Below are 12,254 nucleotides of genomic sequence, written 5' to 3' on the forward strand. Positions count from 1 at the left end.
TGATATTGAAAAATTTTTTTTTTCTCACATCCCCCATAAACATACTCATGGTACTTGGTATTTTTTCTCCTGACCACAAGGAAGAAAGCCACGAGACGTACCAAGAAGTGGAGCCCAGAGGGACCCCCAGCACCAAGCTACCAGTGAACCCCAGCTACAGCTGCTTGACCTTGGACTTCTGTGCTTAGGCCTTGGTACCTGGATTTTCTGCCATGCTCAGCTGAAAACATCCTAACTGAAACAGTAGGTATTGTACTCTGTGGTATGGTTAACTTCTCTGACAACAGATATTTCGTAGATGTCCCCCGTGTCCTCTAATCTCAGGCTGGCATGAAGCCTATATGACTCTAGGATCAGCCAGATCTGTGATCCATTTACTAGCTGTGTGCCCTTGGGCAAGTTGTTCAACCTCTCTGAATTTCATTTTCCTCATTTGTAACATGGGGATAATAAAAGTCTCATGCATACATATCCCTCAGTTTCAGGTAGATACTATCTTGAAACATCACAGAGATGCTGGAACTAGGAGGCAGGCAGAGGTAAAGTGTGAACAATTGGATTTTCTGTGTGGTGTAAACCCACATTGCTGGAAATTGGAGTCTCTTACCAGCCCTCACTCCATCTCTGACCCTTCTAACAGCCAGGCTGAGGATTTTGGAAAGTTTTGCCCCAAACGTTGTTTTGCCATCGTTCTGGCTTCTGGGGTTTATTTGAATCAGCTGCTCAGCTGAGCCTGGAGGAGCAGACACTTCTGATCAGGGTTTGTGGAACCTTGGGGAAGAGCAAAGACAAGCACATTATTTTACAGGCACAATGCAAACACTGCTATCTGGGTGCTAGAGTTGTTGCTGTGACCTGGGAATTGTAAGGAAGGCAGGAGAGGCCCAGCTGCAGTCCAGTACCCATGAGCAGCCCAACTGCATAGGAGTCACTTTCCTAGTACACCATGTCACTTTATACTTCCAGGCAATGCTTTCTTGCTTATCTCACTTCTCTGACCCTCCATGGTCTTTCTTACTGGTTAATAGTTAAATAAAGATCACTGTTTTTTTTTTTTCCTTCTAATGCCCTAATGGTTTGCCTTCTCAACTCCTCAAAGGCTATTACATTTTTGGCCAGCGATGTCTAGGAAAGGCCTCATGGAGGGCTCTGAGTTGCTGCAGAAAGATGCAAGGGGGAGAAGAAAACAGTCCAGTCTTGTGTGTGTATTGCTTAGCTGTTGTGCCCAGACCTTTCCTTTCTCCTGGGAAGATACTCCCCCTTCTAATTCTGGTGGTATGGTTGGTTTTGTTATACTGAGACTATTATCATGGGCACAAACAAATAATTATGTTGGTTTCAGTGGAAAATTAAAGTTTTGACATTAAAAAAGGGAGATAAAGATACATTTTCTAGTATTAAAATAAAAATCCTATAGCCTTTAATTTCAATTGGAAGTATCTGGAATGCACAGACTGGGTATTGAGGGTAGGGACCTCCCATGTCTGCCACAGGGCATGGGGACAAGGGCACTGGCTGTGGGGGGGAAGGGACTGTGGTACCCCTGCAGTCAGGGTCTATGCACTGGGACTGGGTACTCTCTATCTGGTCACCAGTGGGTGCGGTGCGGTTGCGGCTTAAAGAAGGTGCCCGGCCTCACACAGCGGGGAGTCAGAGTGAAGCCTCTGACCCCTGTGCTGCCCGTCTTGGGGATGCCAGGTCCAGTAGGGAGTCTGCCCTTTTCTTTTTCCCTCGTAGAAACCATGGGACAGGAGACATCAATCCCTACCAATTCTCCCCGGGATATCTGTCAAAAAATTAGAAGGCCTTGGGTCTCGACAACCTTTGCGGAAAGAACTTGATGTTTTTTCCTGCAATACAGCCTGGCCCCAACACCAGCTGCCAGAGGGAGAATCTTGGCCCGAGAACAGGATCCTTAACCCGAACACCATCCTGCAGTTAGATCTCATTTGTAGAATGGAGGGAAAGTGGTCAGAGGTTCCCTATGTTCAAGCTTTTATTTATCTGAGGAGTAGCCCCCAATACTGGGAATCTTGGAAAAATGTCAGCTCAGGGGGACTGGAAAAGGTCAAGTGCCTCTTTGGCAAACCTCAAATTTTTGGGCAGAAATCAGGTGAAGGTAAAGGGACTCAGGTTGTTGCTTCAGCCCCAGAGGAGCCCGAAGTCCCAGCAACATATGGTCCACCCTCTCTCTTCCCTCCGCTCTCCGGAATCCTAACGTGCCCCCTATACGTCCTCTGCAGGAGGTACCAGGACCCACAGGACAGCCTGTGAGGGTCCACATTCCATTCTCAATGGGGGATCTTAAAATGTGCAGAAAAAGTTAGGGAGCTTTTCAGCTGATCCAGAAAGGTTTATAGAAGAACTTGAACATCATTCTGTGGTTTTTGACTTGACCTGGAAGGATGTGTGGGTCTTGCTCTCATGTTGTTTCTCACTAGATGAGAGGAATAGGATTTGGGTAGCTGGACAGGTTTATGGGGACCAACTTCATGCTGTAAATCTAAATCTCCCAGCCGGAAATTTGGCAATTCCGCAGCGGGATCTGGGATGAAATCATCAATGAGTCTGAGGAGGATCCCATCTTCGCAACTGTATGGTAGTGTGCCTTACAGGGGGCATGAAAGCTATCCAAGTGAAACCAGCCAACTTTTCTAAATTAGCAGAGGTAGTTCAGGGAAAGGAAGAAAGCCCGGCAGTATTCAGAGAAAGAATTATTGAAGATGTGGTAGCTTTTAAAATACTTGTAGAGTGAGGAGGACTAAAATTTTTAGAAGTCTTTTATGCAGGCTGTAAAAATCTGAATGAACATCTTTCAAGCAAGTCCTGGAATAATTAGAAGTAAAAAATTGGGCACTTTCCTTTGGATCCCAGGCTAGGTTATGCAAAGGTCTAAAATACATGTCCCTTGTCCCTTTAGCTCTCCCCTCACCTGAAATATGGCACAAAGAAAAAAATCCTCAGTTTTGGTCCTAGTGCTTAACGTACAAGGGTCTTAAATTTTGGATCTGGTAAAATGGGCTGGAATTAAAGTCCAAGTTTCCTAAATTCTATGTCCAACAATATTCACTTGAATAAAAAACTATTCCATTAATTTGTGGAAAATCCTATATTTGAGATCATAACAAATAGTTTAGATGGAAAAAAATGAAAGTTCATCATGATAGATTTCATAATTTGCATTTGATACAAATTGTTATTTTTGATAACATCTAAGAGGGTAGATGGAGATTTTTTCTTAATATGATAGAAAAAAGTCAATCCCAAACCAATAGCTAAGATCATTCTTAATGCAAAATACTAAAGGCCTTCCTGTTAAAGCCATAAATGAGGTAGAGATGTCCACTGTCACCATTATTTTTTAAATTTGTATGTTTTAGCCAATGCATTCAGATAAGGAAAAGAAATAAGAGGTATAATTATTAAAAAGGGAAAATAGAAAATTCTGTTTCTTTGCAGATAGTATAATTGTCTATTCCAAAAACCCAAGACCGTTAGCTGAAAAACTATTAAAATTAGAAATAGAGTTTATGAAATGGGCTACTTATGAAGTCTTTCCTTTATGCTTACTTGTAAGCCTAGTGAGAAATGTGCAGGGCCTACATGATGATATGATGAGAGCCTGACTCTATTTTTTGCCATTTAACTTCTGAAAGCTTTTAACCTTTACTCTTCCCTTTTCCCCCTTATGCCATACATCTGGGCAAGTTGATAAGAAAGTGCCCCCCTACCTTTGGTGTTGGTGGGAGATTCAAACCGCACAAGCTCCTGCCCCTAGGCAGGAACACCAGCCCTGCGCTATCCGCTATCCATAGTGAAAACCCACATCAGTCTCCTCTTCTTGCTCTCTCAAGCAGTTGTGGATCTGCTTCAGAGTCTCACCCTGACCTTGCTAGAGACTCGATTATGTAAGTAATAAACTTTTTCATACCCTCTTGTGTGTGTGGCATCATTGATCTTGACATTCAAATCAAACTTTGGCTGGGGATCCTTCCTGCTTTTGCCAGATACATTGTAGATATAAAAAGACAGATGAATAATAATAGCTAACAGTTATTAATGCTTATTATGTTTTTATATACTGTTTGCAATGCATTGAGTCATTTAAAAACCCTATGAGGAAGGTGACATCATTACCTTCACTTTATAGATGAGGAAATAGAGGCCAGAAGTTAGGTATTTGGCACTAGGTTACGCAGCTGATCAAAGGTAGAATCAAGATATAAATCCCTAAATCTGGTTCCAGAGCCCTCTCTAAACTACTATATATGTACTCTTCTATGGGAGAGGTATCTTGCTCTCTTAGCTCTCCCATGTTGGCTTAATATTTTAAATGAAAAAAAAAAAAAAAAACACACTCCATAGGTCTACCCCATGGTGGCTACGATATGCATTCATTTTCTCCTGGTAGGTAGTTTGGCGCTTTTGCATGTAAATGCTGACTTATGATATAGCTTAAAATCTGGCATATTAAACCAGACTTTTTGGAAGATGAAATGGAGGCACAGATTATTTAATTAAACTCACTTAGAGTCATAAATCCATGGAGAGGCAAAGCCAGAATCTGCCTCTATTGCCTCTCTGATATAAAAATTGACATTGATATACTGATTTATAGCTTAAGCAGCAGGTTGCATACATTATTTCATTTGATAACATCAACAATTGTGGGAAGGTAAAATGGTAGAGGTATAAATCCCTATTGTCCAAATGAGGGAACTTAGACCCAGAGAGGCTATGTAATTAACCCAGGATCATATGCATGATAAATATGTGTAGCAAGACATAAACATGGTCTTTGGTATCACAGTTTCATGGTACCAGGCTGGTTTCTGTTTTCAAGGTGTGCCTAGAAATGTGCTTAAATGTGGAGAGGACTGTGGTAACGTCATCTGATTCCAGATGTGAGTGATCCAGACTGAGTTTCCTAGGAATCTGTATCTGATGTGCAGGTGCTCCCTTGTCTCCTGGATAGCGCCAAGCTCTGATGATAAGAACTGGCAATGGTCAAAGTCTTAGTACTGGTGCTTTATTGGCCAGGTACTTTTAGTCCTGGTGTGGTTGAGCTGGGAGATGCCTTGCTAGGGATGACAAGTGCCAAGGAAGTTACAGCAGAGTGCATCTTCCAGAGGTGGTCGCAACAGTATCTCCCATTCCACGTGCTCTTCTGCAAGGTGACTTTGCCTCTCTTCTATCAAGAGGTGCAATTGATTTCTCCATCCCCTTGAATATGAACAGGCTTTGTTTCTGCTTTGACCAGTAGAACAGGGCAAAAGTGATGCTGTGTGATTTCTGGGCATAGCCCTTAACTGGCCTAGTAGCTTTTGCTTCCTGCCTCTTAGAAGTCAGATATCATGTCACAAGAGCATCTCTCCTGAGGCCACGATGCTGTGAGACCTTCAACCACGTGGAGAGGTGTTGCAAATTGAGACACCATGTAGAGAGAATGAGAGGCCAAGGAATAGTGAAAAGTGACATGTGAATGAAGAAGCCATCTTGGAAGCAGATCCTACAGCCCAAGGCACTCCAGCTGACACCACATGTAGCATAGAAGAACTGTCCAGAAAGTAAGAACTTTCTGAATTTCTGTTTTATAAAATTATGAGCAGAAGAAGAGGATTGCTTGGATCTAAGTGTTATGCAGCCAGAGATGACTGGAGGGGAAATAATGATAGGCTACTCCTAGTACTGCGCGCTGAGCAGTCAACCACAGCAGGCACACACCTCTGCCTCCTGTCTGTGTGGAGTTACTTGTCATTTAGCATAATGGACCAAAATGTGAGTAAACCGCTGGTTACAAATGCTTATTTTCAGCTCGCAGGTGTGTAGGTCTTTAAGGGTGGTCTGTTTTACCCTTAGGAAAAGATAATACCCAGGGAACTTATTTATACATCTCTGAGCTGAAATCTAATGATTTGCTTTGGAGGAAAATAGTAATTCATGTATGTGATTATATTTGTTTAGTTTTTTACAGTTTCCAAAGTGCTCTTTCATATCTATCTTCTCTTTTGATTTTCCCAGTGAGTCTGAACAGATGGAAAGGTGCTGCTTTTATTCCCATTTTTTCATAAGGAAATAGAGCCTCAAAAAGTCATATATTTTGCCTAGAACCATGTGGGTAGGATCCAAAGTGAGGCTTGACTTACGTTCTGGTTGCACTCCAGGAGCCAACCAAGCTGTGAGTTGGACAAGGCAGGGAATGGACTGTGGGGGAATTGTGCCTCTAGCTGATAACCACTATGGTGGGGGTGGGGGGTGGGGGTCATATGTTCGATGAAATTCACTTGTTTCCAAGACAACAGGATTCAAATGAAAACCTCAATTGCTCGGGAGGAGGCAGATTCACTGTCATTTCCATCCTTTTGAAGAATTGCACATTTTGATGGGCAAAGTGCCAGAAATAATTAAACCAAATAGCTCCACAGAGCCTTGATGGAGCAAGAAAGCAGAAAAAAAGAAACATATTTATATGTATATGAATGTGGGTGGCATTTCTGCTGTGAGTCTTTCAACAGAAATTATGACAATCCAGGAAAATCCAGGGATCAACACTTTATAGAAAAGAACAACATTCTGGAAAGAAAAAAAGGGAGTGTTGAGACAGAGGTGGGGGAGGGAAGGCGGGAAGAGAGGGGCACGAAGAGAGCAATCCTGGCCCCTCAGTCCTTTCCCTGACCTCCAGTGGAAGAAACAGCAGACTGCAGCAATCTGATTTTAGCTTGAATTCTCCACAAAGTGGCTTGGAGTATTCATTTTATTTCTATTTGCTTTTCTCGTGAGGTATCCATTCTGGCTACCTCGTTTTCCATTTTTTTGCTGTGGAGATCAAGAGATTTTGAGTGGAGCAGAGATGGCTGCTCTGTACTGGCTGCATGCCAGATTTTATTACAATTTTTGTTAACTTATTATGGGATGGAAAATTGTTCTCTCAAGCATGTGAGGGGGGAGGAGGCTCTTTTGATTTCTTCCATTCTGGTCTTTAATTCAGTCAACATTTATTGAGTGATTATGCTACAGAAGGCCTTTTCCTGAGAATTAGGGATTCAAAACTGAGTAGGGCATGCTGTTTAAAGGCTCAGTTAATGTTCCTACTTTGCCTGGTCTTTACAGATAAATGATAGAAGTGCCATAGTCCTCTTGGGAGCCACAGAGTGATTGTTCAATATATGGCTTTTATGCCACATTAATTTACTCATGTAGTCAACAAATAATTACCATCTCTTAACTAAGAATCAGGCATGCTGCTAGGTGTTGGTGTTTCAAAAATGGAACAAAAGCAACTGGTGTAACAGAGGATGAGTATCCAGAATATATAAAAAACTCTACAAATCAATAAGGAATGAACAAATAAAACAACAAATGGGTAGATGATATAAATATGGGGTTCATACAATAGGAAAACATAAAAGACTAAATAACGTTTGATAAGATATTCACTCTCATTAAGCTAGTGAAGAAATGTAAGATATTACTTTATTTTTACCTACTAGTATGGCAAAAATGAAAAGTCTATTAATATTGAGTGTTGTTGAGTTTTGGGAAAAAGGCTAATCTGTGCTTCTGGTGGAAATGGTATAATGATCCCTGACTTTGGGGGTGGGGAACAATTTGATATTACCTCTTAAGATGGAAAATGTTCATATCCTATGACCCAGCATTTCCCCTTTAGGTATCTGCTCTAGAAAAACTGGCACACGTGTATGGGAGAATACATCGGGGTTGACTGAAGCATTGTTTGTATCAAGAAAATTTGGAAACAGTCTAAATCTTCCTTTTCAAGAAGTGGATAGGTAGGAAGTGGTATATTTATATGGTAAAATATTACATAGAAATTCAGAGGAAAAAAATTAGACCTATCCATATCAACATGGATTGACCTAAAAAATATATTGTAGAATAAAAAGAGCAAGTTGTAGAGTTGTATGTACTCTATGACTACTTATATGAAAAAAAAGAAACCACAAAAAAATCAGTACTATATATATATTTTCTATGGTGTGGGTAAATAGCTTGGTGAAGATACATGTTGAATTATAATAGCATTTTTGGTGGGGAAAGGACTGAATAGCTCCAAGGGGGACTTCATCTATGTCTATAACGTTATATGTTTTAGGTTAATAGATCATGTTTAATTTATTTGTTAAAAATTAACTAGAGAGAAATAGGGGACAGGACACAATTTCTGTCTTTGAGGAACTTATTGACTAATGATGGCCTTACCTATGGGCAAAGCTGGAATCAGAACTCAGGTTTCCAATTTCCTAGTGCAGCAATTGATCTGTCTTTTGGATATACAATAAATTTAACCACCTGTGAAGAATTGCATATTATCTGACTGGCTTTCTGTAAAATGATAGCTTTGCCAGTTGGCATAAGGTTAAGGCGTTTTATTTCCTCCTTTGGGGGTGGGGGTGTGTGGAATTTGCATTAAAATTTTTTTTTTATTAAAAAATGAATAGATGCCAAGAATATTTATAGTTTCCGTGTAAGGAATACAGAATACCAATATAATGAACACAATCATGAATTTACCACCTAGTCAAAAGAATAGAAGGTTCATGAATTTTCAAAAGAGAAACTGGTAAGAATATTTGGACTGTCCCATCAGAGGTGAGATAAAACGTGAAGGGCTTTGTGGTGTTCTTTCCCAGTCTACATGAGCATCATTTTCACAACTCCCTAGCAGCCAAATAAATTAAATAAATGGCCTTATTTGGAAAATTGGAATCTTCTCTTTGTGTACTAAATGGCTGAGTAGTGATTTATCTGGGCTGCTCCTAGAGGGTGAAAAGTCACATAAAGGTCTCAGAGTTGCGGTCAGAGGTAAATAGAGTGTCTGAGTGTATTTAGCGAATAATGCAAACCACAGAAAATATATAGCATGGAGGAAGCAAAATGCACATTTGCTGTCTAGGAAGTAATTGAACATTTATAGTTTGGGAATAGCTAGTTCAGGGCTGGAGGAAGGGAAATCCTTGTTTCAGTCAATGAAAGAATCAGTGTTATTTTGGAACTCAATGGGGATTTAAAAGGAATTCACCCATCCAAGTAGCTGTTTTTGAGGTTCTTTAAGTCTTTATCTGAGAAGGGATTTAAGCAGAAACTAGTTAAGACTGTATCCAAAATGCAGGAAGAGAGAGAGAGAGGAGAGAAGGGTGAAGAAAGGGGAGGGGAGAGGAGGGAAACAAAGAGACAGGAAATGGGTGAAGTTTATTGCCACAGCCTTACCTTTCACGCTCTTTTAAGGTATTGGGGGCCACAAGCTTTTACCCACATGGCATAAAAGCCTCACAGTTACATGGTGCCTTTACAAAATGACAAGTGTTTATTCCACACTTGTAAGAGAGATCAGAGCTAAAAAGGGGTGACTGATGAGTCCCCAGAAGCTCCTGGTAGCCATTTGGGGCCCCCCAGAAGCTGTTGCTTCCCAAAGTCCCAATTCCCTCCTTGCAGACAGAGCTGGGAGACCTCAGCTTCTTCTCTCACCACAGCCAGTAGGGTTACCAGAGAGAATATAGGATGTAATATTTGGGACATACTTAGACTAAGAAGGCATTTGTTGTGAGAAATAAAAATAAAATCCCATTAATTGAACGGTCACCCTTTTGGCCAAGGGGATCCCAGAGAAACCTTAAAAATGAGTTTCCAACTATGACGAGATGGGAGGTCAGACACGCCTTCTTAAAACCCCTCCCTCCCTCACTGCCATTAGGCTTTCTTCCCTAAGGGTTAAACAGAAACCAACCCTTTGGAAAGACTTGCTCTACTGCTAATTTCAACCAACCTCATGACTGCTCCTCCCTTTTTATGGTTTCAGCACATATGACCTGCATTCTTTCCTGGTAAGAGACCACCGACCAGGCAGTGATTCTGACCAGTCCACAGAGGCTGTGTAGAGAGGGTTTTTGTGTCCTCTGCTTTACCTTTTGACCTCAGGGGGCCCCAAACTCCACCCTTGGATCATGCCGCGGCCATCATTTTTAGAACATGGGTCCCATGAAGCTGCATGGAGGTCAATTGTGCATGCACATGTTTCCCGTTGCATAAATATTCATGACTCCTCCTATAGCTTGTTAAATGTGTATATTCAGCCACCCTGCTCAGCATAAATTCGTGTTCCCTTTTACTGTTTCCTGGAAGTGCTTGCTTTCAGCTTCTAGCGGGAGGCTATGCTACCCAGACTGCAAGATGGCCAGACTGCAGGCTGCAACCCCATACAAGAAATAAAGCTCTCCTTTCCAAATTTATGAACCTCGTCATTCTTCAGTTGACAGTTGTTTATCTGAAATTCAAATTTAACTGGGTATATTTTTATTTCCTAAATCTGCAACCCTATGTTTTTGAAATGTGCTGCCTTTGTTCCTCCCCCAATTTCTTTTCTTATTCTGATTAAATCAAAGTTGTATATCCCCCTAAGACCTGTAACTGTATTGGGGCCCAGAAACAATACCCTAAATGAAGGCCTCAGAACTAACCTCAGAAACAAAAGTTTTCTTCTGACATTCTCCTGCCCTCCTGTCCTTTAATCCCTTTGTCCCTTGAGGCCAGCTATAGAAATTAGAACCCCTCTTCTCCAAGGTGGTCATAGAAGCCAGAACCCCTTTTCCCCAAAGCCAGCCATAGAACCTAAAAATATTCCTTTAACTTTCCCTCTGCCTTTCTGTGTAAAAATGGGCCATAAAAAAATGATCTGACCTATCTTGTTTGACGGCAGGTCATTAGACCCCCATTCCAGAGAGGATCCTGCCCCATGTCCAGAAGGAAGAAATGCCAAGAAGAATCTAGACAGACAGGCCATGCTGTTTTCCCATTCAGTCTATTAGCATTAGATCATTGCCCTCTTTGTCCAATCATATTTCTACACAGCTGTCCGTACTTTGTTGAACCTAACCATAAAAACGGACAATTTCCTCTTTGGGTCTTCATTCTGAAGGCTCCAGGGTATTCATGTTAAATAAAGTTATACGCCTTTTCTCCAATCAATCTGCCTTTTGTGAGTTAATTTTTTTCAGTGCCACTTCAGAGGGCCAAGGAGAATTTTCCAACAACTGCTTCAGAAGGACCTGTGTTAGGTGATGATCTTCCTTCTTCACGACCCATAGTCTAATTCTAAGGAGGAAAGATATGTACTTCTCCCTTCTTCACCTACTTCAAGACTTTTTTCCCTAAGTTTGCTGACTATCCCACCATTTCAGAGAATTTCTGCTGCTTCCTAACCAAGGAGATCTTTCCTCTCAATGTCTTCACACAGTGGAGAGATTGGAATGATACCTCTGTGGATCTCACTCTGCAAGAATATTAAGGATTAAGAAAGAATTATAATCTTATGTATAAGCCTTGCGGTTCCTGAAGGGGGTTGGCAGGAAGAATCTGTTTTCAGAAAGAATACACCCCTACTCATAGCTTATCCCAAAAGCACCTGGAATTCAGAAGATAGATAAGGCATTTTTTTTTACCCTTCCCATTGAGCTGTTTTCCTATTCAATCACAGTGTTGGAGGAAACCTGGAAAGTCCCTTCCACTTTATTTGCTCTCATTACACTTGAAGCCAGGGAGACCTGTTACCTTTCCTGCTGTGAGTGGGAGGGCAATAGAGGATCATTGCCTCACCTAAAGATGAGAATCTAAGCCAGAGGCAGCAAATTCAGCCTGTGGGGCAAATCCCACTCACTGTTTGTTTTTGTATAGCTCATGACCTAAGGATGGGTTTTACATTTTTAAATGGTTAAAAAATAATCAAGAATAATATTAAGTAACATTAAAGTTGCACAAAATTCAACTTTCAATGTCCATAGTTTTATTGGACCACAGCCACACTCATTCTTTTACATATTATCTATGGCTGATTTTGTGCTATAGCATAGCTGAATATTTGCAAAACAGACCATGTGACCCAGAAAGCTTAAAATATGTACTCTCTGGCCCTTTTCATGAAAAATTCACTGATCTCTGATTTAAGCAGTAAACCTCTCTTGCTAATGCTGGTTGCCCCTCTGAGAATGTAACTTGCAAATATATCTACTCTCCAGGTTATAAGACCCCTCCTCACTAGGAATAAATCATTTAGAACCCTTTCGGTTGTCAGGGACAGAAAACCCAACTCAAACTGCTATAGGGGTAGAAAGGTATGGTATCTTTCCCTACCTATCATGAGGGTCATGGCCAAACTCTGATAACAAGAGACAGGTTAACAACAAAGAAGCATAGCAAATTTATTTAAGCAAAGTTTTACGTGACATGGGAGACTTCAGAAA

The 12,254-nt window shown here is 41.1% G+C and overlaps 1 long non-coding RNA gene across 1 annotated transcript in view; it reads left to right on the top strand.

Moving 5' to 3' along the window:
* The first annotated feature begins 223 nt into the window (after positions 1-223).
* Positions 224-12,254, top strand: part of LOC123640463 — a 38,547-nt gene continuing 26,516 nt past the window's right edge. The window contains exon 1 of the long non-coding RNA XR_006735982.1: positions 224-243. This is a non-coding gene — a long non-coding RNA (uncharacterized LOC123640463). The remainder of the gene's footprint in view (positions 244-12,254) is intronic.

The sequence above is a fragment of the Lemur catta genome, chromosome 1 (assembly GCF_020740605.2).
Source record: "Lemur catta isolate mLemCat1 chromosome 1, mLemCat1.pri, whole genome shotgun sequence".
NCBI classification, from domain to species: domain Eukaryota; kingdom Metazoa; phylum Chordata; class Mammalia; order Primates; family Lemuridae; genus Lemur; species Lemur catta.